This window comes from Oncorhynchus keta, unplaced genomic scaffold (genome assembly GCF_023373465.1).
Source record: "Oncorhynchus keta strain PuntledgeMale-10-30-2019 unplaced genomic scaffold, Oket_V2 Un_contig_9231_pilon_pilon, whole genome shotgun sequence".
Classification (NCBI taxonomy): domain Eukaryota; kingdom Metazoa; phylum Chordata; class Actinopteri; order Salmoniformes; family Salmonidae; genus Oncorhynchus; species Oncorhynchus keta.
The window spans coordinates 56,022-80,995 of record NW_026290443.1 but is presented as its reverse complement, the minus strand read 5'-3'; the positions used below and the strand labels follow the sequence as shown (position 1 = coordinate 80,995).

Below are 24,974 nucleotides of genomic sequence, written 5' to 3'. Positions count from 1 at the left end.
CATTGTGACAACTGTAATACAATGACCCGAGGGGGATTTCTTCCTTCACCATCATACAGGAAAGAACATGCATGTCAGGGGTTGAATTTCCTGTAAAACAACATTTGTGGTATATTTCCTGGCCATGTGGTTATTATTTTGGAAGGTATAATACTCCTCCCACAGATGAACAACTGGATTGAGATCTGGTGACTCGTCAGGCCACTGCAGTAAACTGAATTCACTGTCATGTTCTTGGAACCATTCCTGGACAAGCCTTGTGGCATAATCCTGCTGAAGAAATCTATTTGCAGATGGATACACTGCTGCAGTGAAGGGAGGCACCTGATTGGCAGTAATTATTTAGATATCCTGTGGTATTCAAACGTTGCTCCACTTTTATCAAGGGACCAAATATGTGCCATGAAAACACCCCACACCATCACCACCAGCCTGTAATGATGACACACAGCATGGATACATGTACTCATGGTTTCCTCCATACCCTAGTCCTCCCATCAGCATGAAACAGCAGGAACAGGGATTCATCAGACCAGGCAATGTTGTTCACATTCATTCTCCAGTGTCCAGTCTTTTCATTCCTTAGCCCACTGCAACTGCAGTCTTGTTTTCTGCTGAAAGCTAATGGGGATCCATAATAAAAACTACATTAAGGATTATAGCTTTCACCTGGGTTCACCTGGTCAGTCTATGTCATGGAAAGAGCAGGCGTCCTACCAGCTCATTCCCACAGAAACCTGCAGAGGGAAGCAGTACCACCCAGTCACCCATCAGACTCCATTGTGAGACGTCTCACAGAGGATATTCAACCCTAAAAGAAAATCCAAGGTAATCTCAATATCTTTACAGTAGAAGCTAACAAAACACACCAAAACTGACAAGGTGTACACTGATCAGTAAAGTAAAGAGAGGCTAACATTCTATAACGCTCCCTTTCCTCTGTACAGTTCTCTCACAGTGAGAAACAATAGGATGTTCTACACTTTCTTCATTTGATCCAATTCAACGTTGCCAATTATTTTATGAGCTAATGAAGTGGAGTGTCTAATCTTAGCTGATTTGAGAGAACTGATGAGGCTTCTCTCCTTTATGTACACATTGGTGTCTTTTTAAATGGCCCAATCTGTAGAATCTCTTCTCACAGTCAGTGCAGTGATGAGGCTTCTCTCCTGTGTGTATACATTCATGTCGTTTTAAGTGGCACAGTAGAGAGAAACTTGATGCACAGTCAGAGCTGATGTAAGGATTCTCTCCTATGTGTGTTGTCATGACGTTGCCCTCTTTGGGTACAGCAAGCCCCATCCCCCTCTCCCTGTCTCCTACACCTAGGCTGCTGTGGTCAGAGAGACAGGTCATAAATTCCTGGAGGAGATTATCTCCTCATGGCCACAGTATAGAGAGAGAGGGAGTTTTCATAGAAGAGAACAAAGGAATTTCTTCCACCTTACAGAACTTGAGGTCCGAACAACATATATGTTCTGGAGAAGGTATAAACGATCGGTGAAGAATCCAGCTACGAACTGGTCCGTTTTGTACAATTTGGTGAAACTGATGGGAGACAATATGGCCACATTACCATAACTCTGTTTATATAATAGCCTCAGATATGAGGTTTACATCTAATTGTTGTATAAGATGAATGAGTGAGGATGATACTGTTTGTAAAATTGTGTGATGTGATTTTGGACTGTTTAATGGAGGAAACTCCAATTCCCTTTTGAGTTTAACTAAATCAGAGGACCGCCCATGAGCACAGTTTTGACCTGGCGTCATGAGACAGCCTTTTTCTGCTCCCCCGAATAAAACCCCAACTTTGAGAATTTCTCAACAGACCATGTTTCCCTCAATTATGAGAGGACAAAGGTTGCAGACCAGCTTACCTCGATAAGAGGGCCACGGTTTGAGTAGATGGCTGAATCTTTTAACCATACCACATGGTTAAACTCTTAGACTATCGATACCGACAGAATAAGAACAAGTCTTTGATATTAATTACTAGTCTGCAGCTAGGAATTCAGTATCATTGAACGCGAAGACCGACAACCGCCGAAACATCTATCCATAACGACATGAATGAATGTCACTCTGAACTATCCATTCTAACCACGACAGAGAGGGCGGACAGACTCTTCAACAGAAACAAACTTTTCAACAGAGATCCCAACAACACACTGAGTGTAAATATGTATATTGATTGCAATTGTTCCCGAATTAGTGAGCGTTCATGTGCAAAGGATTAGCATTTCAATTGTTATAATTATCAACTGTGTGTTGTCTTATCTCAGTCGACCCCCACTTCCCTTTTGTACACCAAGCCGCGATAATGGTTTATCCCACTAGGGAAACTCCGTTTAATTTCCTTGTAACTATCAACTGTTTGTTTATGCATTTCTCTGAATTACTTAATTAGTAAATAAATGATTTAAGACAATTGATGTATGGATTGCTCATAGTCAAGACTGGGTTTGTGCAGATAACCAACAATTTACGACGTTTGGAATGAGACTAACGTGAGGTAAAGTAAATAATTCATTAATTCGAAGACTAATTGATCAGATATAAAATATCTGAAAGTTATATTAGGAAAATTATAACTTTAATCTGAATATTTTCCTTGGTGCCCCGACTTCCTAGTTAATTACAGCTACATGATTAATCAGAAAATCTTTGATAAAGACTAAAATTCTTCATTTAATGATAGTAAAGACACGACAACAGCTACAGCACTCACCAGTTTTCTTCCCAGAAGTCCATAGGTCATCCCTGTAGACTGCCCAAAACTAGTGCCTTACAGCTGTAGACTTATCATATAGTTATCAACTTAGGATAGTGCCTAAGCAACACACCAAGTAGGAAAGCCCTAGATATAACATTAGGGTCATTTTGCCAAGACCTTGGACGTATATAGAATACAGTCCAATTAGATTAAGGTGGCATAACTATATATTGTTTTGTTTATGCTTTTAATCATTTTGTTTCATTTTCTTCGGCACTTGGAAAGTGATAGAGCCATAAACAACTCCCCCATACAACGCCGCTCGTTTGGGAGGAAATGTAATGATATATTTCATGAGTGTGTGTGCGTGCGTTCTTGTTAACATTTGCCTCGGCGATCCCAATCCGGACATCCGCTGCCCAGCCATGAAGCGGGCTTCTTCATTCGCAGAACCCCTACCCGGGTCGACCACCAGAGGGAGACCACAACCAGGACAACCCACGGTAATTTTTATGTTGGTTTGCAACGTGCAGGTTAATCGCAACATTGAACCCAACATGGGAGGACTGTCATGACATTGGCCTGTGGGTAAGATTTATGATTTATATTGAAAAGCCTTTGTTAAACAGAGTCGGGAACATCAAAAGGTGGGGGGAAAGGAACCATATTTCAGTAATCCAACCAGTTAAAAATATGCGTTGGTACTTCTTATGGCTGCAATCCCGTTAACGAAATCGATATGATAACAGCCAGTGAAAGTGCAGCGTGCCAAATTCAAAACAACAAATCTCATAATTATAATTCCTCAAACATACATGTATTTTATACCGTTTTAAAGGTAATCTTGTTGTTAATCCCACCACAGTGTCCGATTTTCAAATATGCTTTACAGGGAAAGCACCACAAACGATTATGTTAGGTCACCACCAATCCACAGAATAAGCACAGCCATTTTTCCAGCCAAAGATAGCAGTCACAAAAATCAGAAATATAAAAAGCAGATAAAATGAATCACTAACCTTTGATGATCTTCATCGGATGACACTCATATGATTTCATGTTAAACAATACATGGATGTTTTGTTTGATAAAGTTCATATTTATATAAAAAAAAACCTGAGTTTACATTGGTGCGTTACGTTCACTATTTCCAAAAACATCCAGTGATTTTGCATAGCCACATAGATTCAACAGAAATACTCATCATAAATGTAGATGATAATACAAGTTATACACATGGAATTATAGATATACCTCTCCTTAATGCAACCAATGTGTCAGATTTCAAAAAAACTTTATGGAAAAAGCAAACCATGCAATAATCTGAGATGGCACTCAAAAATAACCAAATTAGCCACCATGTTGGAGTCAACAGAAACCATAAATTACATGATAAATATTCCCTTTGAAGATCTTCATCAGAATGCACTCCCAGGAATCCTAGTTCCACAAATGTTTGATTTGTTCGATAATGTCTGTTATTTATGTCCAAATAGATCCTTTTGTTAGCTCGTTTGGTATACATATCCAAACGCTCCTTCAGGTCGAGGATTACTTGGGACAAAAACTTCCAAAAGTTCTATTACAGGTCGAAGAAACGTTTCAAATTAAGTATAGAATCAATCATTAGGATGTTTTTATCATAAATCTTCAATAAAGTTCGAACCAGAGAATTCCTTTCTGTCTAGAGGACAGATGGAACGCAGATGGATATCATGTGAAATGCATGTGACCAAACTGGGCTCCACTGTCACAATCAGGACCCAGTGACTGTAGGTTTGGACTCAGTGTGGAAGGAGAGAGGCAGGCTGGGTTTGTCCTCACTGTTGATGTTACCGAACTCAGACTTAATTCAAGTCGGCCTGTAGTAATAAAGAGAAACGGACACAAAATCACACAATGGACACAAAATCACACAACGGAAGAGCACTTAATCTATAGTAGATTGACTAAATTCTCACAAATGACTCAAAAACCATGTAGTACAAGGTGTTTTCTGCAGCACTATGTACTATTTTCCTGAACAACCGCGTCTTCATTGTATTATTTCACATCAAAAACCAATGGTATTTCCGATCATACCAAAGTAACATTTATAAAGATAGAAACAACTGAATGTGTCTGAATATTATTACACATGTAGAAAACTTATCACGTTCAGCTTCAAAAACAAAAAAATTGTATCTCTCTGCTGCACCCTCACTGCCTGTACTGAAGTCCGTTGACGCAGAGTGGGCGCCGCCATTGTACCAGCTCGTGAATATTACACAAAACCAATAATGCAAAACGAGCTTGGAAATCTCAAATGAAAACTATGTACATCCACTCAGACAAAACCAACGTCTCGAGCTATGCTACTTGTAAAATATTTTCACGTTCTTCAGTCGGTTTGACACAAAAAAATGCATAAAATCTTTACCAAACGTGATAATACTTTAACAGATTTGTTAACTAGCATGGTATGACATGTTCTTTCGCTAATCTTGCTATTACACGTTTCAATGTATGACTAAAGGTATGTAACGGACACAAAGGTTATCTTCTGGACGACACAGTTCTGCCGCTTGCCAGGAACTTCCTATTTCCTCCTTACAGCGCCACCAAAGATGCTTTATGACTAAACCAAGATATACCACTGCTTGTCGTTTCCAATGGGAACAAATTAGTCATAGACAGACAGACAAAGGAGGTGGGCTGAGCCAAGCGCATTCTAGCATAATCTGCATATTTCCATTAGGAAAAGCCTACTCTGAAGTGCTCGTGGGCAATAACTCAATGTACCTTTGTACTCCTTCTAAACAGCGCTATTTTTTTTTACAACTTTACAAAACTTAGTCCACATTGTATTGAAAAACTGTATTGAGATCAAATTTTTAATTGATGAGTAAATGTGCAAAACGTCGGCCAAAATCCATATTGTTCTATATTGTTTTCGCTCCTCCCTTGTACTTGATTGATCAATTGAGGTCACTAATTCGTGAGGAACTTCCAAACCTGGTTGTCTCGGTTTCAATTGTAAGGAAAAAACACAAACCAGCAGACACAAGGCCCTTCATGGAATACGATTGACATCCCTGGTCTAAACAATATAGCACCTCATCAAGTGTAGCCAGTTAAACCAGATTGGAAGAAATGAAAAAGCTATTAACTGAAATATTCTTTAAGTTTTAATGTATTATTTTTTAGCAGCATAGGTCAACACAAATGGAGGAGGCCTTCATCATCGTTTGGAGCACGACAGCCACCATATTGCTGGATAATGTCACATTGTTGTATTGATAGTTTATTTCTTTACAATCAATCATTATTCGCAATCATTATTTAAAAATATTATTGACAATCATTATTTATATTCCTTATTTACAGTCATTACTCACAATCGGTATTCACAATCATTATTACAGTAATTTTCTACAAGAAGCTTCAAAAGAAGGATAATAAACAAAGAAAATCGCACCTGTTGATCACAGGAAGCAACCTAACAGGAGTTCATCATTAAGGCCCCCTAGGACTCTCTGTTGATCACAGGAAGCAACCTAACAGGAGTTCATCATTAAGGCCCCTAGGACTCTCTGTTGATCACAGGAAGCAACCTAACAGGAGTTCATCATTAAGGCCCCTAGGACTCTCTGTTGATCACAGGAAGCAACCTAACAGGAGTTCATCATTAAGGCCCCTAGGACTCTCTGTTGATCACAGGAAGCAACCTAACAGGAGTTCATCATTAAGGCCCCTAGGACTCTCTGTCGATCACAGGAAGCAACCTAACAGGAGTTCATCATTAAGGCCCCTAGGACTCTCTGTCGATCACAGGAAGCAACCTAACAGGAGTTCATCATTAAGGCCCCCTGGACTCTCTGTTGATCACAGGAAGCAACCTAACAGGAGTTCATCATTAAGGCCCCCTGGGACTCTCTGTTGATCACAGGAAGCAACCTAACAGGAGTTCATCATTAAGGCCCCTAGGACTCTCTGTTGATCACAGGAAGCAACCTAACAGGAGTTCATCATTAAGGCCCCTAGGACTCTCTGTCGATCACAGGAAGCAACCTAACAGGAGTTCATCATTAAGGCCCCTAGGACTCTCTGTCGATCACAGGAAGCAACCTAACAGGAGTTCATCATTAAGGCCCCCTAGGACTCTCTGTCGATCACAGGAAGCAACCTAACAGGAGTTCATCATTAAGGCCCCCTAGGACTCTCTGTTGATCACAGGAAGCAACCTAACAGGAGTTCATCATTAAGGCCCCTAGGACTCTCTGTCGATCACAGGAAGCAACCTAACAGGAGTTCATCATTAAGGCCCCTAGGACTCTCTGTCGATCACAGGAAGCAACCTAACAGGAGTTCATCATTAAGGCCCCTTATCACAGGAAGCAACCTAACAGGAGTTCATCATTAAGGCCCCTAGGACTCTCTGTCGATGATCACAGGAAGCAACCTAACAGGAGTTCATCATTAAGGCCCCTAGGACTCTCTGTTTGTCACAGGAAGCAACTAACAGTTTGTAAGTCATGGATATAATATGTCTGTTTGTAAGTCATTCATTAAGGTAGGGCTATATCTGTCGTAAGTCAACCTGGAGTATAATATATCTGTAAGTCATGGATATAATATGTCTCTGTCGATCACAGGAAGCAACCTTTCATCATTAAGGCCCCTAAGTCATGGATATAATATATCTGTCTGTAAGTCATGGATATAATATATCTGTAAGTCATGGATATAATATGTCTCTGTCTGTTTGTAAGTCATGGATATAATGTATCTGTAAGTCATGGATATAATGTCTCTCTCTGTTTATAAGTCATGGATATTTTTTTTCACCTTTATTTAACCAGGTAGGCAAGTTGAGAACAAGTTTTCATTTACAATTGCGACCTGGCCAAGATAAAGCAAAGCAGTTCGACACATACAACGACACAGTTACACACAGAGTAAAACAAACATACAGTCAATAATACAGTAGAAACAAGTCTATATACGATGTGAGCAAATGAGGTGAGATAAGGCCATGGTGGCAAAGTAAATACAATATAGCAAGTAAAACACTGGAATGGTAGATTTGCAGTGGAAGAATGTGCAAAGTAGAAATAAAAATAATGGGGTGCAAAGGAGCAAAATAAATCAAATAAATACATTAGGGAAAGAGGTAGTTGTTTGGGCTAAATTATAGGTGGGCTATGTACAGATGCAGTAATCATTGAGCTGTTCTGACAGCTGGTGCTTAAAGCTAGTGAGGGAGATACGTGTTTCCAGTTTCAGAGATTTTTGTAGTTCGTTCCAGCAGAGAACTGGAAGGAGAGGCGGCCAAAGAAAGAATTGGTTTTGGGGGTGACTAGAGAGATATACCTGCTGGAGCGTGTGCTACAGGTGGGAGATGCTATGGTGACCAGCGAGCTGAGATAAGGGGGGACTTTACCTAGCAGGGTCTTGTAGATGACATGGAGCCAGTGGGTTTGGTGACGAGTATGAAGCGAGGGCCAGCCAACGAGAGCGTACAAGGCGCAATGGTGGGTAGTATATGGGGCTTTGGTGACAAAACGGATGGCACTATGATAGACTGCATCCAATTTGTTGAGAAAGGTATTGGAGGCTATTTTGTAATTGACATCGCTGAAGTCGAGGATTGGTAGGATGGTCAGTTTTACAAGGGTATGTTTGGCAGCATGAGTGAAGGATGCTTTGTTGCGAAACAGGAAGCCAATTCTAGATTTAACTTTGGATTGGAGATGTTTGATGTGGGTCTGGAAGGAGAGTTTACAGTCTAACCAGACACCTAGGTATTTGTAGTTGTCCACGTATTCTAAGTCAGAGCCATCCAGAGTAGTGATGTTGGACAGGCGGGCAGGTGCAGGCAGCGATCGGTTGAAGAGCATGCATTTAGTTTTACTTGTATTTAAGAGCAATTGGAGGCCATGGAAGGAGAGTTGTATGGCATTGAAGCTTGCCTGGAGGGTTGTTAACAGTGTCCAAAGAAGGGCCAGAAATATACAGAATGGTGTCGTCTGCGTAGAGGTGGATCAGAGACTCAACAGCAGCAAGAGCGACATCATTGATGTATACAGAGAAGAGAGTCAGTCCATGAATTGAACCCTGTGGCACCCCTATAGAGACTGCCAGAGGTCCGGACAGCAGACCCTCCGATTTGACACACTGAACTCTATCAGAGAAGTAGTTGGTGAACCAGGCGAGGCAATCATTTGAGAAACCAAGGCTGTCGAGTCTGCCGATGAGAATGTAATGATTGACAGAGTCGAAAGCCTTGGCAGATCAATGAATAAGGCTGTACAGTAATGTTTCTTATCGATGGTGGTTAAGATATCGTTTAGGACCTTGAGCGTGACTGAGGTGCACCCATGACCAGCTCTGAAACCAGATTGCATAGCAGAGAGGGTATGGTGAGATTTGAAATAGTCAGTAATCTGTTGACTTGGCTTTCGAAGACCTTAGAAATTCAGGGTAGGATAGATATAGGTCTGTAGCAGTTTGTGTCTAGAGTGTCTCCCCCTTTGAAGAGGGGGATGACCGCAGCTGCTTTCCAATCTTTGGGAATCTCAGATGACACAAAAGAAAGGTTGAACAGGCTAGTAATAGGGGTGGCAACAATTTTGGCAGATCATTTTAGAAAGTAAGGCTCCAGATTGTCTAGCCTGGCTGATTTGTAGGGGTCCAGATTTTGCAGCTCTTTCAGAACATCAGCTGACTGGATTTGGGAGGAGAAATTACATTTACATTTACATTTAAGTCATTTAGCAGACGCTCTTATCCAGAGCGACTTACAAATTGGTGCATTCACCTTATGACATCCAGTGGAACAGCCACTTTACAATAGTGCATCTAAATCTTTTAAGGGGGGTGAGAAGGATTACTTTATCCTATCCTAGGTATTCCTTAAAGAGGTGGGGTTTCAGGTGTCTCCGGAAGGTGGTGATTGACTCCGCTGTCCTGGCGTCGTGAGGGAGTTTGTTCCACCATTGGGGAGCCAGACAGCGAACAGTTTTGACTGGGCTGAGCGGGAACTGTACTTCCTCAGTGGTAGGGAGGCGAGCAGGCCAGAGATAAGGGGGATGAACGCAGTGTCCCTTGTTTGGGTGTAGGGCCTGATCAGAGCCTGGAGGTACTGAGGTGCCAGCCAACAGCTCCGTAGGCAAGCACCATGGTCTTGTAGTATATGCGAGCTTCAACTGGAAGCCAGTGGAGAGAGCGGAGGAGCGGTTGACGTGAGAGAACTTGGAAGGCTATGAACACCAGAAGGCTGCAGCGTTCTGGATGAGTTTTAGGGTTTAATGGCACAGGCAGGAGCCCAGCCAACAGCGATGCAGTAATCCAGACAGGAGATGACAAGTGCCTGGATTAGGACCTGCGCCGCTTCCTGTGTGAGGCAGGGTCATACTCTGCGGATGTTGTAGAGCATGAACCTTGGAATGGGCCACCGCCTTGATGTTAGTTGAGAACGACAGGGTGTTGTCCAGGATTCCAAGGTTCTTAGCGCTCTGGGAGGAGGACACAATGGAGTTGTCAGGCAGCGATGGCGAGATCATGGATTTAGTCCTTCCCCGGAAGGAAGAGCAGCTCCGTCTTGAGGCCAGCTTGAGGTGGTGATCCGTCATCCACACTGATATGTCTGCCAGACATGCAGAGATGTTAACACCTGGTCATCAAAGGGGGAAAGGAGAAGATTAATTGTGTGTCGTCTGCATAGCAATGATAGGAGAGACCATGTGAGGTTATGACAGAGCCAATGACTTGGTGTATAGCGAGAATAGGAGAGGACCTAGAACAGAGCCCTGGGGGACACCAGTGGTGAGAGCGCGTGGTGAGGAGACAGATTCTCGCCACGCCACCTGGTAGGAGCGACCTGTCAGGTAGTTGACGAACCAGGCGTGGGCAATCGCCGAGATACCAACTCGGAGAGGGTGGAGAGGAGGATCTGATGGTTCACAGTATCGAAAGGCAGCCGATCAGGTCTAGAAGGATGAGAGCAGAGGAGAGAGAGTTAGCTTTAGCAGTGCGGAGCGCCTCCGTGATACAGAGAAGAGCAGTCTCAGTTGAATGACTAGTCTTGAAAACTGACTGATTTGGATCAAGAAGGTCATTCTGAGAGAGATAGTCAGTAAGCTGTTTGTTTACGTTCAAGAGTTTTGGAGAGAAAAGAAAGAAGGGATACTGGTCTGTAGTTGTTGACATCGGAGGGATCTGTAGGTTTTTGTCAGAAGGGGTGCAACTCTCCCTTGAAGACGGAAGGGACCGCAGCCAGCGGTCAGGGATGAGTTGATGAGCGAGATCTCCGATGGTCTGGAGAAGAGAGGAGGATAGGGTCGAGGCTAGGTTGTTGGGGTGGCCGTCACAAGACGCAGATTTCATCTGGAGAGAGAGGGGAGAAAGAGGTCAGAGCACAGGGTAGCAGTGTTTCAGAACATCAGCTGCTGGATTTGGGAAATGAAATGGGGAAGACTTGGGCGAGTTGCTGTGGGGGGTGCAGTGCTGTTGACCGGGGTAGGGGTAGCCAGGTGGAAAGCATGGCCAGCCGTAGAAAAATGCTTCTTGAAATTATCAATTATAGTGGATTTATCAGTGGTGACAGTGTTTCCTATCTTCAGTGCAGTGGGCAGCTGGGAGGAGGTGTTCTTATTCTTCATGGACTTTACAGTGTCCCAGAACTTTTTTGAGTTAGTGTTGCAGGATGCAAATTTCTGCTTGAAAAAGCTAGCCTTGGCTTTTCTAACTGCCTGTGTATAATGGTTTCTAGCTTCCCTGAAAATCTCCATATCACGGGGGCTGTTCGATGCTAATGCAGAACGCCATATAATGTTTTTGTGTTGGTTAAGGGCATTCAGGTCTGGGGAGAACCAAGGGCTATATCTGTTCCTGGTTCTAAATTTCTTGAATGGGGCATGCTTATTTAAGATGGTTAGAAAGGCATTTAAAAAAAATAACCAGGCATCCTCTACTGACGGGATGAAATCAATATCCTTCCAGGATACCCCGGCCAGGTCAATTAGAAAGGCGTGTGTTTCAGGGAGGAGGTCGTTTGACCGCTGACCCATTACGGATGCAGGCAATGAGGCAGTGATCGCTGAGAACTTGGTTGAAAACAGCAGAGTTGTATTTAGAGGGCAAGTTGGTTAGGATGATATCTATGAGGGTGCCCGTGTTTACGGCTTTGGGGAGGTACCTGGTAGGTTCATTGATAATTTGTGTGAGATTGAGGGCATCAAGCTTAGATTGTAGGATGGCTGGGGTGTTAAGCATGTTCCAGTTTAGGTCGCCTAGCAGCACGAGCTCTGAAGATAGATGGGGGGGCAATCAGTTCACATATGGTGTCCAGAGCACAGCTGGGGGCAGAGGGTGGTCTATAGCAGGCGGCAACGGTGAGAGACTTGTTTTAGAGAGGTTGATTTTTAAAAGAAGAAGTTCAAATTGTTTGGGTACAGACCTGGATAGTAGGACAGAACTCTGCAGGCTATCTTTGCAGTAGATTGCAACACCGCCCCCTTTGGCAGTTCTATCTTGTCTGAAAATGTTGTAGTTTGGGATGAAAATGTCAGAATTTTTGGTGGTCTTCCTAAACCAAGGATTCAGACACAGCTAGAACATCCGGGTTGAGAGAGTGTGCTAAAGCAGTGAATAAAACAAACTTAGGGAGGAGGCTTCTAATGTCAACACTCACTTCCAAGATGGCATAGCAGTTCAGACGTCTTTTGTCCTCATCTTGTCCCATATATATATATATATATATTTACAACTTTTTTCACATATTTTTTTAATTTTCCATAAACTCATCTTCAAAACACTCTCCTGCAACCCGCCTCACCAATTTATATTTATATTAAAAAAGTATTATTTACCTCAAATCTGTAATCCTCCAAGAAGCTAGCCAGAAGCTAATCAGAAGCCAGTTAGCTTCTTTACTGGCTAATCGTTAGTATTCCGCTAACCACGGTTTGTGGTCATCAGCTATCCTTTAGCTCAAATCTATCGCCAGTTTTGTGCCGGAACATACCGGACGTATGTTTCAACCGCAAGCTCTGGATATTTATACCTGAATATCGCAGCTAACTAGCTACTATACGTGTGACTATCGGCTTTCGTCGATTCCGGAGCAAACATAAATTATTCCTGAGCTCGCCAGCTGAAGAGTTCCATCAGTCACTCCTGGGCTACAATCACCTATCCGGACCCGTTTTACGCCTTCACAACTGGACTACCGACGTTATCTGCCCGAGGGAGTTATCCAGCTGGCTCCTCGGTCGCGACGTTACCTGAACGCCCATCTGCGGTCCGCTAATCGTTAGCTGTCTTATCGGCTGCTATCTGAATAGACCTATCGGACAAATGTTTTTCTTTACTGGCTAACGATTAGCCAGTAAAGAAGCTGGCTAGCTTCTGGCTGGCTTCTGGCTGGCTTCTGGCTGGTTTCTGGCTAGCTTCTGGCTGGCTTCTGGCTAGCTTTCTGGCTGGCTTCTGGCTAGCTTTCTGGCTGGCTTCTGGCTAGCTTCTGGCTGGCTTCTGGCTGGCTTCTGGCTGGCTTCTGGCTGGCTTCTGGCTGGCTTCTGGCTGGCTTTCTGGCTGGCTTCTGGCTGGCTTCTGGCTGGCTTCTGGCTGGCTTCTATGGTGGATTACAGATCTGAGGTAAATAATACTTTCTTTAAAAAAAATAGGTGAGGCGGGTTGCAGGAGAGTGTTTTGAAGATGAGTTTATGGAAAATAAAAAAATATATAAAAAGGTATGCGAAGAAAGTTGTAAATATATATATATATATATAGATATACGGGACACGACAGGAAGAGGACAAAAGACGTCTGACTGCTATGCCATCTTGGTGACAGATATAGTATGCCTCTCTCTATTTGTAAATCATGTATTATGTATCTTTCTGAAACAACAATTATTTTCTATTACCTCCTCTCTTAAGTGGCTTTCCAACCTCAGTTGGCACACATCATGTCCGACCAGTTAAAGTTTCTGGCTACAGGCGACTTCTCGTCACCAGTTCTGATGTGGCTCGTGCTCTGTAATACGAACGTTCAATTTCTCTTACACTTTCCAAAATAATAACCACATGGCCAGGAAATATACCACAAATGTTGTTTTACAGGAAATTCAACCCCTGACATACATTTTCTTTCCGGTATGATGGTGAAGGAAGAAATCCTCCTTGGTCATTCTATTACAGTTGTCACAATGATCTGAAGGGAGGGACAGTCTGCTCCTACCAGACTGTCCCTCTAGTTTCTAGCATGATTAAAATAGACTCGAGATATTCTGAAAAGCCTGGCCCACAGAGGGATCCCAGTCTTATATAGAAGTCAGCAATAAAGCTGGTTCTTCCCTGTGGATGCAACACCACCTCCCATTGTTACTGTGTGTATGAACACATTTTGAACAACAGCCTCCTAAAATGCTGTGGTGCTTACCTTACTAAGGTACAAATCTGTCGTTATGCCCCTGAACAAGGCAGTTAATCCACTGTTCCGAGGCCGTCATTGAAAATAAGAATTTGTTCTTAACTGACTTGCTTAGTAAAAAATAAAAATGTGTCACGGAGGAGGTAGCGACCCCTTCTCATGTAATGGGGTTGGGTCATCCCAAGGATCCCGGAATGTATGGACGGTGTTAGTGGGGGAACAGGAAGTTCCGGACAGATGCACACAATTTTTCAGTATATAGAAAGCGCCAGAACGATGCAGTCAATAAGATAAACGTTGTGTCCGTTTCTATTTATTACTACAGGTATGTAATACCTGTAATACGTTTAAACATTCTAATATCGAAATAATGTCATTTTAGGTAATATATCCGTCATTTTTGCGTGAAGCCGAGTGAAAAAAGTGATAACTATTTTACAAGTTACGTAGTTAGAGCAGTTGGGGTTTGTCTGAGTGGATGTACATAATTTCATCAAGGTAATTTCATAAAGAATCTATTTTACTTGAGATTTCTGAATTCGTTTCACAAGTTATTGGTTTTGTGTCAAATTCACGAGCTGGTAAAATGGCGGCGCCACCCGGTCTGAGTCAACAGACTTCTGTGCAGGCTGTGTGTTTGCAGCAGAGGAAGAGACATTTTACGGTTGCACTACTGTTTTGAAGCTGAACGTAATGATTATCAGTTTTCTACACGTGTACTAATATTCAGAGACATTCAGTTGTTTCTATCTTTGTCTATAAATGTTACTATGGTGTGAACGGAAATACTATTGGATTTTGATTTAAATAAAACAGTGGAGACAAGGTTATTCAGGAATATAGTACATAGTGCTGCCTACAACATACTGCAACCTTGTACTAAATGGTTTTTGAGGCTTTTATGCATTTATGTGAATTCAGGAAATCTACTATAGATTAAGTGCATTTAAGTTGTGTAGTCTAATTTAAAGTGTAAACTTTGTCTAATGTGAATTAATTCATGAATTGTTGTCAATACTTAGCTACCAGATCTATTGAAATGAGATCAGTGCTTGACTTGGTCAGGAGCTCACCCGAGCTGGGTACCGTCACCTCAAATTTCTATCGTTTGAGCTCATGTTCTTCTTATAGAATATTAGTTCAACAGTATTGTGGAGCTCCTGCACCTAAATATAAACACTATTTTTAGAGAATAAAGAAAGGGCCAGAACTGTCAAGACAATAACTTTTTGTGTCCATTTCTCTTTATTACTACTGGCCGACTCAGATTAAGTCTGAGGCCGGTAACATCAATAGTGAGGACAAACCCAGCCTGCCTCTCTCCTTCCACACTGAGTCCAAACCTACAGTCACTGGGTCCTGATTGTGACAGTGGAGCCCAGTTTGCACTGCAGGATCCAGAGATGGCATCAGTGAAGCTGGAAGACTGCAGTCAAACACTGGAGCTGAATGTTAACATTAAAGATGAAGAAGAGGAGGAGAAGATTGGTAAGAGCAGGTTCTATCTATCTATAAGTTATCTTCATAAATTAGACCTCCATAAGTTATGCCCCAGTCTATCGATAGGTTGACTTCTGTAATTCTGACATCACATCCCTGAACAACTGGGTTATCTGGAGTGATCAGAGTGTAGACTAAAGAAGTGAAGTAGACAAACTGCCAGTGTTTTAAAGCTCTATGGAATGAGTCTGTACTTACTAACCCTTGTGATAGTGAGTAGAGGAGGATATGAAATGAGTCTGTGTAGTTAATAACCCTTGTGATAGTGAGTGGAGGATGATATGAAATGAGTCTGTGTAGTTACTAACCCTTGTGATAGTGAGTGGAGGATGATATGAAATGAGTCTGTGTAGTTACTAACCCTTGTGATAGTGAGTGGAGGATATGAAATTAGTCTGTGTAGTTACTAACCCTTGTAATAGTGAGTGGAGGATATGAAATTAGTCTGTGTAGTTACTAACCCTTGTGATAGTGAGTGGAGGATATGAAATTAGTCTGTGTAGTTACTAACCCTTGTAATAGTGAGAGGAGGATATGAAATTAGTCTGTGTAGTTTGATTGTGAGTGGAGGATTATATGTCTGTTATATTGTCTGTCTGAGTGGACTCGTCCATTGCCTGCCTGAGTGGACTCCCATTGCCTGCCTGAGTGGACTCGTCCATTGCCTGCCTGAGTGGACTCGTCCATTGCCTGCCTGAGTGGACTCGTCCATTGCCTGTCTGAGTGGACTTATTGCCTGCCTGAACTCCCATTGCCTGCCTGAGTGGACTAGTCCATTGCCTGCCTGAGTGGACTATTGCCTGCCTGAAATTGCCTGCCTGAGTACTGTGCCTGCCTGAGTGGACTGATTGCCTGCCTGAGTGGACTGATTGCCTGCCTGAGTGGACTCGGATTGCCTGCCTGATGGATGTTGCCTGCCTTATATTGCCTGCCTGAGTGGACTCGTCCATTGCCTGCCTGAGTGGACTCGTCCATTGCCTGCCTGAGTGGACTCGTCCATTGCCTGCCTGAGTGGACTCGTCCATTGCCTGCCTGAGTGGACTCGTCCATTGCCTGCCTGAGTGGACTCGTCCATTGCCTGCCTGAGTGGACTAGTCTAGCAAAGTCTGTTTCTACATCCATTGAGAATGACAATAGTTTCTCAACGTAGCCAATTTGAAAATGTCCAACTTTCTCCCTTTTGATAACCACCAAAAATGTAATGCTCTGATCTGGTGGAAACGTCATAAAATAGGCCTACCTAATGACTTTTTATCACTTGCGCAAAATAGCCTACACCTGTGTCTGTCTGTCTGGAGCTCGCTGTCATAGGTAATGCTAAGGGCCCAAAATATTTTATACAATGTTGCAAGTTTGCTAGCACAGGCCAGACCAAATTAATAGTTGATAGAATGTTTCAAGTTTCTTGCAGACAGGCTATGTGTAGCCAATTTGATTCATATGATATTTATTTCATCAGGATATTTTCTATCTGCAGGCTGAGATTGTTTTTATTTGTTCGCTTTATGTAAGCTAGTTTTGGCAATAGAAGTTACTTTTAGATTTGTATAATTTTAATTTAGATATAATTTTGATTAACCACATGACATTGATTTGAGATATAAAGACTTTATTATAAATGAAATGAAAATCATAACGCAGCAGCGGGAGGAGGAGAGTCGAGAACAGATGTATTTTATTCTGGTTACGCTATATTGATCTCTGGCTCCCTCGTGAGTATTTTGTGTGTCTTCATTTTTAAGTCGCAGTGCTTAAAGCATCAGACAAGCTCAGTAGCCTACATATAGTTGATTTGATTCAAACACATATATATGGAAATATACATGTTTTAAAATGTAAAAAATTGGACAAGGGAACGATTGGTCGAAAGAAAATAATCGGTTGACCAGGATATATATATTTTTTGTCGGGACAGCCCTAATAGCTTTATTCCCTGTATTGTACAGCCTACTGTTGTGAAGTCATATGTATAACACACCAACTGACTGGTTCTTCTGATGTTGTTCACACAGGAGACAATGTTGAGACATTCTCTACATCCAGAGAGCAACAGCAGGAAGATCACAGAGCTAACAGGTCTCACCACTGCCCACATTGTGAGGAGATTTTCCCAATTCTATCAAAGCTAAAAATACACCTTAAATCACACACTGGAGAGAATCTGTATCCCTGTACTGACTGTGGGAAGAGATTCACTACATCAAGGTCTCTGACAGTTCATCAGAGAATACACACAGGAGAGAAGCCTTACTCCTGCTCTGACTGTGGAAAGAGTTTCTCTCGACTGGGTGACTTAAAAACACATGGATGTATACATACAGGAGTGAAACCTTACTCCTGCTCTGACTGTGGAAAGAGTTTCTCTCGACTGGGTGACTTAAAAACACATGAACTTATACATACTGGAGTGAAGCCTTACTCCTGCTCTGACTGTGGAAAGAGTTTCTCTCTGGGCCACTTAAAAACACATGACGTATACATACAGGGCCTTACTCCTGCTCTGACTGTGGAAAGAGTTTCTCTCGACTGGGCCACTTAAAAACACATTAACGTATACATACAGGAGAGAGGCCTTACTCCTGCTCTGACTGTGGAAAGAGTTTCTCTCGACTGGGCGACTTAACAACACATGAACGTATACATACAGGAGTGAAGCCATACCTCTGCTTTGACTGTGGAAAGAGTTTCTCTCTGCTGGAAAACTTAAAAAGACATGAACGTATACATACAGGAGTAAAGCCTTACTCCTGCTCTGATTGTGTAAAATGCTTCACAACATCAACTGACCTAAAAGTTCATCAGAGAACACACACGGGAGAGAAGCCTTACTCCTGCTCTGATTGTGTAAAATGCTTCACAACATCAACTGACCTAAAAGTTCATAAGAGAACACACACGGGAGAGAAGCCTTACTCCTGCTCTGGCTGTGGAAAGAGTTTCTCTCGACTGGGCCAGTTAAAAAGACACCAAGTTAATCATAAAGGAGAGAAGCCTTATCACTGATCTGACTGTAGATTTATTTATTTTTTTATCAACAGCTGAGCTAAAAGGGTCATCAGAGAACACACAGAGGAGAGAAGCCTTACTTCTTCTCTTAATGTGGCAAGAGTTTCTCCCGATTGGGCAATGTAAAAACACACCAACAGATACACACTTGAGAGAAGCCTTATCACTGCACTGACTGTGAGAAGAGATTATACAGATTGGTGTCTTTTTAAATGGCCCAATGTATACATAAAGGAGAGAAGTCTCATCAGTTTTCTCAGACCAGCTAAGATTAGTCACTCCACTTAATTCTCATCCCATAAAATAATTGGCAACTTTGAATTGGATCAAATGAAAAAAGCGTAGAACACTCTTGTAATCCTATTGTTTCTCACTGTGAGAACTATGCAGAAAGAAGGGAGCATTATATAATGGTAGCCTCTCTTCTCTTTACTGATCAGTGTGCACCTTGTCAGGTTGTATGTTTTGTTAGCTTCTACTGTAAAGATATTGAGACCTTGGATTGCAATTATGATGGAATATCCTCCATGAGGCGTCTCACTATGGAGTCTGATGGTTGACTGGCTGGTGCTGCTTCCCTCTGCAGTTTTCTGTGGGAATAAGCTTGTATACACAACATATACTGAGTGCACAAAACATTAAGGACACCTGCTCTTTCCATAACATAGACTGTTTCTGTACAGCACTTTGTGACATCGGCTGATGTAAAAAGGGCTTTATAAATACATTTGATAAATTTGATTGTTTGAAGTCCGAGATCAACTTTCTGGTCCTCCCCTGTGGAAGCCAGACCCCTCCCATTGTTACTGTGTGTATGAACACATTTTGAACAATGGCTTCCTAAAATGCTGTGGTGTTGACTAACACAATAGGAAAGGTTGTGGTAGACGTGTTCCATCACAGACGAGTTCACAGCTCTTCCACTCTGAACAATGGGGATGGAAAGGGTAGTGCAGCTTCCTCTCTGGTTCCATTCCCCAATAGTAAGTGGATCATACTTGAATTGTGGTAGTAATATTGTCCCTGGACTCTGACACCATAGAAAACACTTAAAAATGATTTTTTTTAAACCCAAATACTTTTGTTTAATTTCACATTTAAATATGAAAATGTCCTTTAAACTGTATAACATTATTAGTATGTATTGTAGTGGGTGTTAATTGGCATGTAGAAGTGTAGTGATATGTATTGAGTGGATACATAGACATTTAAATTATTTAGCATGCTATCAATTAAACAAACACATGTTCTGTATATATAACCCATAGGATGAGCAGTAGAATGTAGAATATTTATTTTTCATTAGCGGATCAATCAAGTTCCATGCAGTTATCCAAACACATTCTTCATCAAGGATGAAAATAATACATCTAGCTTTAAAAGACAATGTAGTAAACATATGTAGTAGTTTCAACGTATGTATATCATTAAACAAAAGTCGTTTAGGGAAAGGTGAAATTTACACAATTGTTACCCGGAGGGAAATGAGGGAGTGTCATGCTTTTTAGATTTCAGTCAAGGGGAGGGTTTAGTATTTTTTTTTCAATTTAGTTCAGGGAGTGTCATGTAATTTGCAATCAATCAAATGTCACATTGCTCAGGGTTTGAGAATTATTTGCTTATTATATCTCATGATGCCCCTCCCTGATTCTCTGCCGGGTCCGCAATATCAAGTGTGGTCTCAATAAAATGATTAAGTTCTGAACGAACAGAGTAGAAACTCAAATGGACAACTAGTAAAAGCACACACCAGATTCATTCAACCTACTAGATACGTCAGCTGCAAATACAACATACAAGTCACACACGGACATAGTTATACGTTGCACCACTCACCACCTCTAAGATAAACAATCAGTCTATTTCTCAGAGGACCTAGGTCTGTTCTTTTTACTGGTATTGTCATGGCCCTGCCTGAGTCCAGAGCAGCGTGAGCGGAGTGGTGTGGGAGATAGGACTGTTAGTGTCGTTGGGGTGGACCCCTCCTCCCAGAGGTTTCTTCTCTCTTCCAACATGTTCCATAGCCTATACTAGCAGGCCCAGGCTATACCAAGACCATGCTCGGAAAAGAACAGTGCAAAGTTATATTTATGAAAAAATGTACTTTCTTTCCATAGTTTTTTGTGTACGATGGCACTTCAGGAGGCGAGGCTGCAAAAATACAAAATATCTGTGTGCGTGGACTAAGTCTACTGTCCTGTTCAGTTTGAGAAGATGAGGAAAACTAGAGCTATGGCTAAAAATTGATTTGAATAAAAACAACGTTTAATTGTTTGTTTTGTTATTGACCTCTCAGTAAGCCATATTTGAGTAATTTCCATGATTCTTTAATCCCTATTTGTCCTCTTTTCTTTTACAGCTTTTTTTTGATAAATATACATACATTTGACTTCTCTATTTAACATACATGCTACTTTTATATACACTGCGCAAAAAAAAGGGAACACTTAAACAACACAATGTAACTCCAAGTCAATCACACTTCTGTGAAATCAAACTGTCCACTTAGGAAGTAACACTGATTGACAATACATTTCACATGCTGTTGTGCAAATGGAATAGACAACAGGTGGAAATTATAGGCAATTAGCAAGACACCCCCAATAAAGGAGTGGTTCTGCAGGTGGGGACCACAGACCACTTCTCAGTTCCTATGCTTCCTGGCTGATGTTTTGGTCACATTTGAATGCTGGCGGTGCTTTCACGCTAGTGGTAGCATGAGACGGAGTCTACAACCCACACAAGTGGCTCAGGTAGTGCAGCTCATCCAGGATGGGACATCAATGCGAGCTGTGGCAAGAAGGTTTGCTGTGTCTGTCAGTGTAGTGTCCAGAGCATGGAGGCGCTACCAGGAGACAGGCCAGTACATCAGGAGATGTGGAGGAGGCCGTAGGAGGGCAACAACCCAGCAGCAGGACCGCTACCTCCGCCTTTGTGCAAGGAGGAGCAGGAGGAGCACTGCCAGAACCCTGCAAAATGCCTTCCAGCAGGCCACAAATGTGCATGTCTGCTCAAATGGTCAGAAACAGACTCCATGAGGGTGGTATGAGGTCCCGACGTCCACAGGTGGGGGTTGTGCTTACAGCCCAACACCGTGCAGGACGTTTTTCATTTGCCAGAGAGCACCAAGATTGGCACATTTGCCACTGGCGCCCTGTGCTCTTCACAGATGAAAGCAGGTTCACACTGAATCCAATTGAGCACATCTGGAACATCATGTCTCGCTCCATCCACCAACGCCACGTTGCACCACAGACTGTCCAGGAGTTGGCGGATGCTTTGGTCCAGGTCTGGGAGGAGATCCCTCAGGAGACCATCCGCCACCTCATCAGGAGCATGCCCAGGCGTTGTAGGGAGGTCATACAGGCACGTGGAGGCCACACACACTACTGAGCCTCACTTTGACTTGTTTTAAGGACATTACATCAAAGTTGGATCAGCCTGTAGTGTGGTTTTCCACTTTAATTTTGAGTGTGACTCCAAATCCAGACCTCCATGGGTTGATAAATTTGATTTCCATTGATCATTTTTGTGTGATTTTGTTGTCAGCACATTCAACTATGTAAAGAAAAAAGTATTTAATAAGAATATTTCATTCATTCAGATCTAGGATGTGTTATTTTAGTGTTCCCTTTATTTTTTTGAGCAGTGTATAACAATACATTACCAAACAAAGTATTTAATCCCTCAGCCACCCTCAGCCGCCCTCAGCCACCCTCAGCCGCCCTCAGCCGCCCTCAGCCACCCTCAGCCACCCTCAGCCGCCCTCAGCCCATCCCACCTAACACCATAGACTGCCCTTGTTTGGTTTCCATGTGCCGTATATTTTTCAATTGTGTTGTGATGTTTTACAAACGGTTTGAATCTTTCTAATCCTATGTTATTCACAGATTGTGAGCTAAAGATGAAAACCTTTCCTACGAGTATTATTGTATTATTTATTGATTGGCTTTCCAGGTCGCCCAACACTGCTATTTGTAAGGTTAATTTTAAGTGCATGTTGTGATTTTTTTAACCATTCCTGAACCTGTGACTAGAAACAAGCTACATAGGGGCAATACAAGAATAAGTGATCTATTGATTCTGTCTCTTCGCAACAAAATCCACAGAGCTGAGATTGTTGTATGCCCCATATACAGTGGGGAGAACAAGTATTGATACACTGCCGATTTTGCAGGTTTTCCTACTTACAAAGCATGTAGAGGTCTGTAATTTTTTTTATCATAGGTACACTTCAACTGTGAGAGACGGAATCTAAAACAAAAATCCAGAAAATCACATTGTATGATTTTTAAGTAATTAATTTGCATTTTATTGCATGACATAAGTATTTGATCACTTACCAACCAGTAAGAATTCCGGCTCTCACAGACATGTTAGTTTTTCTTTAAGAAGTCCTCCTGTTCTCCACTCATTACCTGTATTAACTGCACCTGTTTGAACTCGTTACCTGTATAAAAGACACCTTACCACACACTCAAACAAACAGACTCCAACCTCTGCACAATGGCCAAGACCAGAGAGGGTGTAAGGACATCAGGGATAAAATTGTAGACCTGCACAAGGCTGGTATGGGCTACAGGACAATAGGCAAGCAGCTTGGTGAGAAGGTCGAATAGACTTGGTGACCAAGTCTACTCGCTCCTGAATGCGATAGACAAAAATAACACTACATTGGGCCCAACAAGTATTTTTCTCAGAATGCCTGCATCGGCTGGTACATATGCCCCAGCTCATAGCATTCAGTAAATCCTCTACACACTGATGTGTGTCAGATATACAACACGAGTTAATCTCGCTACACTAGTATCTGGGTGAAAAAGAAAAACCACAAACACGCCACTCTCAACAATAATCATGATTGGTGTATGAGTAACTTGCTACACAATTCCTATGGACTGAATTCAACAGTGAGGCCTAGTTTATCTTTAGGTTTCTACAGTCATGTGTGCATACATTCTACGGGGGTCATCAATATGGCGTGACGTTATCGTTAATGTGATGACATTCTATTTACTGAATAATTAACTGTTTATTATTACGTGATTAAATTAATCCTGTAACAATTAACTCCGTAACCTGGAGCAGCCACAGGAAAATTTTGTTTAATGAGTTACCATTTCCAGAATATATCGATTTCATAGTCACCAATTCATTCATTTCATCAGTCTCATTCTGAACATCGCATAATTCGGAAATCTGCACAAACCCAGGTATCACTAATAATTCCGTACCACACAATGATTTGATTATTTATTAACAAGCTAAACGATAACATAAGATACATATACACAAACAGTCTAGGTTATTGGTTAGAACTTCATACAATGGCAACAGATCCCTAGTGGACCAACACAAGATAGAGATTTACATAGACAGAAAGAGTAAGAGAGAAATTCAACACTTGGATACATTTGTAAACTATGCTTAGTTTCAGCCCTAACACCTTGCCCTGAACTGCCCCTGTTATGGGTTAAAAGTGTAATGCATGTATTTATGTGTTGAAAGTCTCTGTTGGGTGTCTCTTTGTGGGCCGAGTTCCGCTTAGTGGGAAAGGTTTGGCCAACGCCTTGTTCATTCGTCTTCAGGTGCAAGTCTCCGTTTCTCCAAACGATGTCAATGTCCTTTCTCATAGTTGTCAGTTTCCTTGCACTCGTTCTGTGAGAGTGGGCTTCTGAGGAGGCTAATCAGGCGCGTCGATGCTCCCGGCGTGGGTAAGAGGGCCGTGTAGACAACCGGTGACTTGAAAAGAATAGCCGGATGGTTCTGCTTAAATTCAACTTCCTAGATACAGTACTTAGAATAGCTTCTCCACCATAAACTTGATTGTTCAGAGATTTACTTTGTCTTCAACCTCGTGTTGCGTTTCGGGGTCACGACTAGTCGTAGACCTCAGCTGCAGTGAGTGTTCAACTTAGTCTGATATGTAAATTCTTAACTTGTGTTTTTTTACCCTGGAGTAGAAAGGGGCGTTTCCATCTTTATGACACACACTGGGTTCCCTGGGGCATAGCTAGTTACAAAGTATTAGGATTTTCTATGATCTCGTTTGGACAACTAAAATCAGTCTATATCACCAAAACGTTCTCTTTCATCTGGATATTTTCTACACAAAGTATGTAAACATCGCATATACAGTATGAAAACTCTTCAAGTTAATGTTTTTGTTAACATCCTCAACTTTTAATAACATAAAATGTACATTAATTTTCATTTTGTTTCCACCATTTGGCTGATCAAATATACATGTCCCAAAGTCCATTTATTTGATGCTCTGTAGTTTTGGGCTGTAAACTCTTCCTAAGGCACACAGACATTCCAGTCTCACACATTAGAGAAC

The 24,974-nt window shown here is 42.0% G+C and overlaps 2 long non-coding RNA genes and 1 pseudogene across 2 annotated transcripts; 1 reads left to right on the top strand and 2 right to left on the bottom strand.

The window, feature by feature from the left end:
- Positions 1 to 3,823: 3,823 nt before the first annotated feature.
- On the bottom strand, positions 3,824 to 14,453 carry LOC127927056 (uncharacterized). The gene is made up of 2 exons (XR_008126011.1): positions 14,138 to 14,453; positions 3,824 to 4,578 (listed from the first exon to the last, which is right to left on the bottom strand). It is a non-coding gene; the product is annotated as an uncharacterized LOC127927056 (long non-coding RNA).
- On the bottom strand, positions 5,948 to 7,081 carry LOC127927055 (uncharacterized). Its single transcript, XR_008126010.1, has 3 exons — positions 6,940 to 7,081; positions 6,710 to 6,823; positions 5,948 to 6,537 (listed from the first exon to the last, which is right to left on the bottom strand). It is a non-coding gene; the product is annotated as an uncharacterized LOC127927055 (long non-coding RNA).
- Positions 14,454 to 14,463: 10 nt separating the features above from the next.
- On the top strand, positions 14,464 to 20,903 carry LOC127927054 (zinc finger protein 664-like; annotated as a pseudogene).
- The last annotated feature ends 4,071 nt before the right edge of the window (positions 20,904 to 24,974 follow it).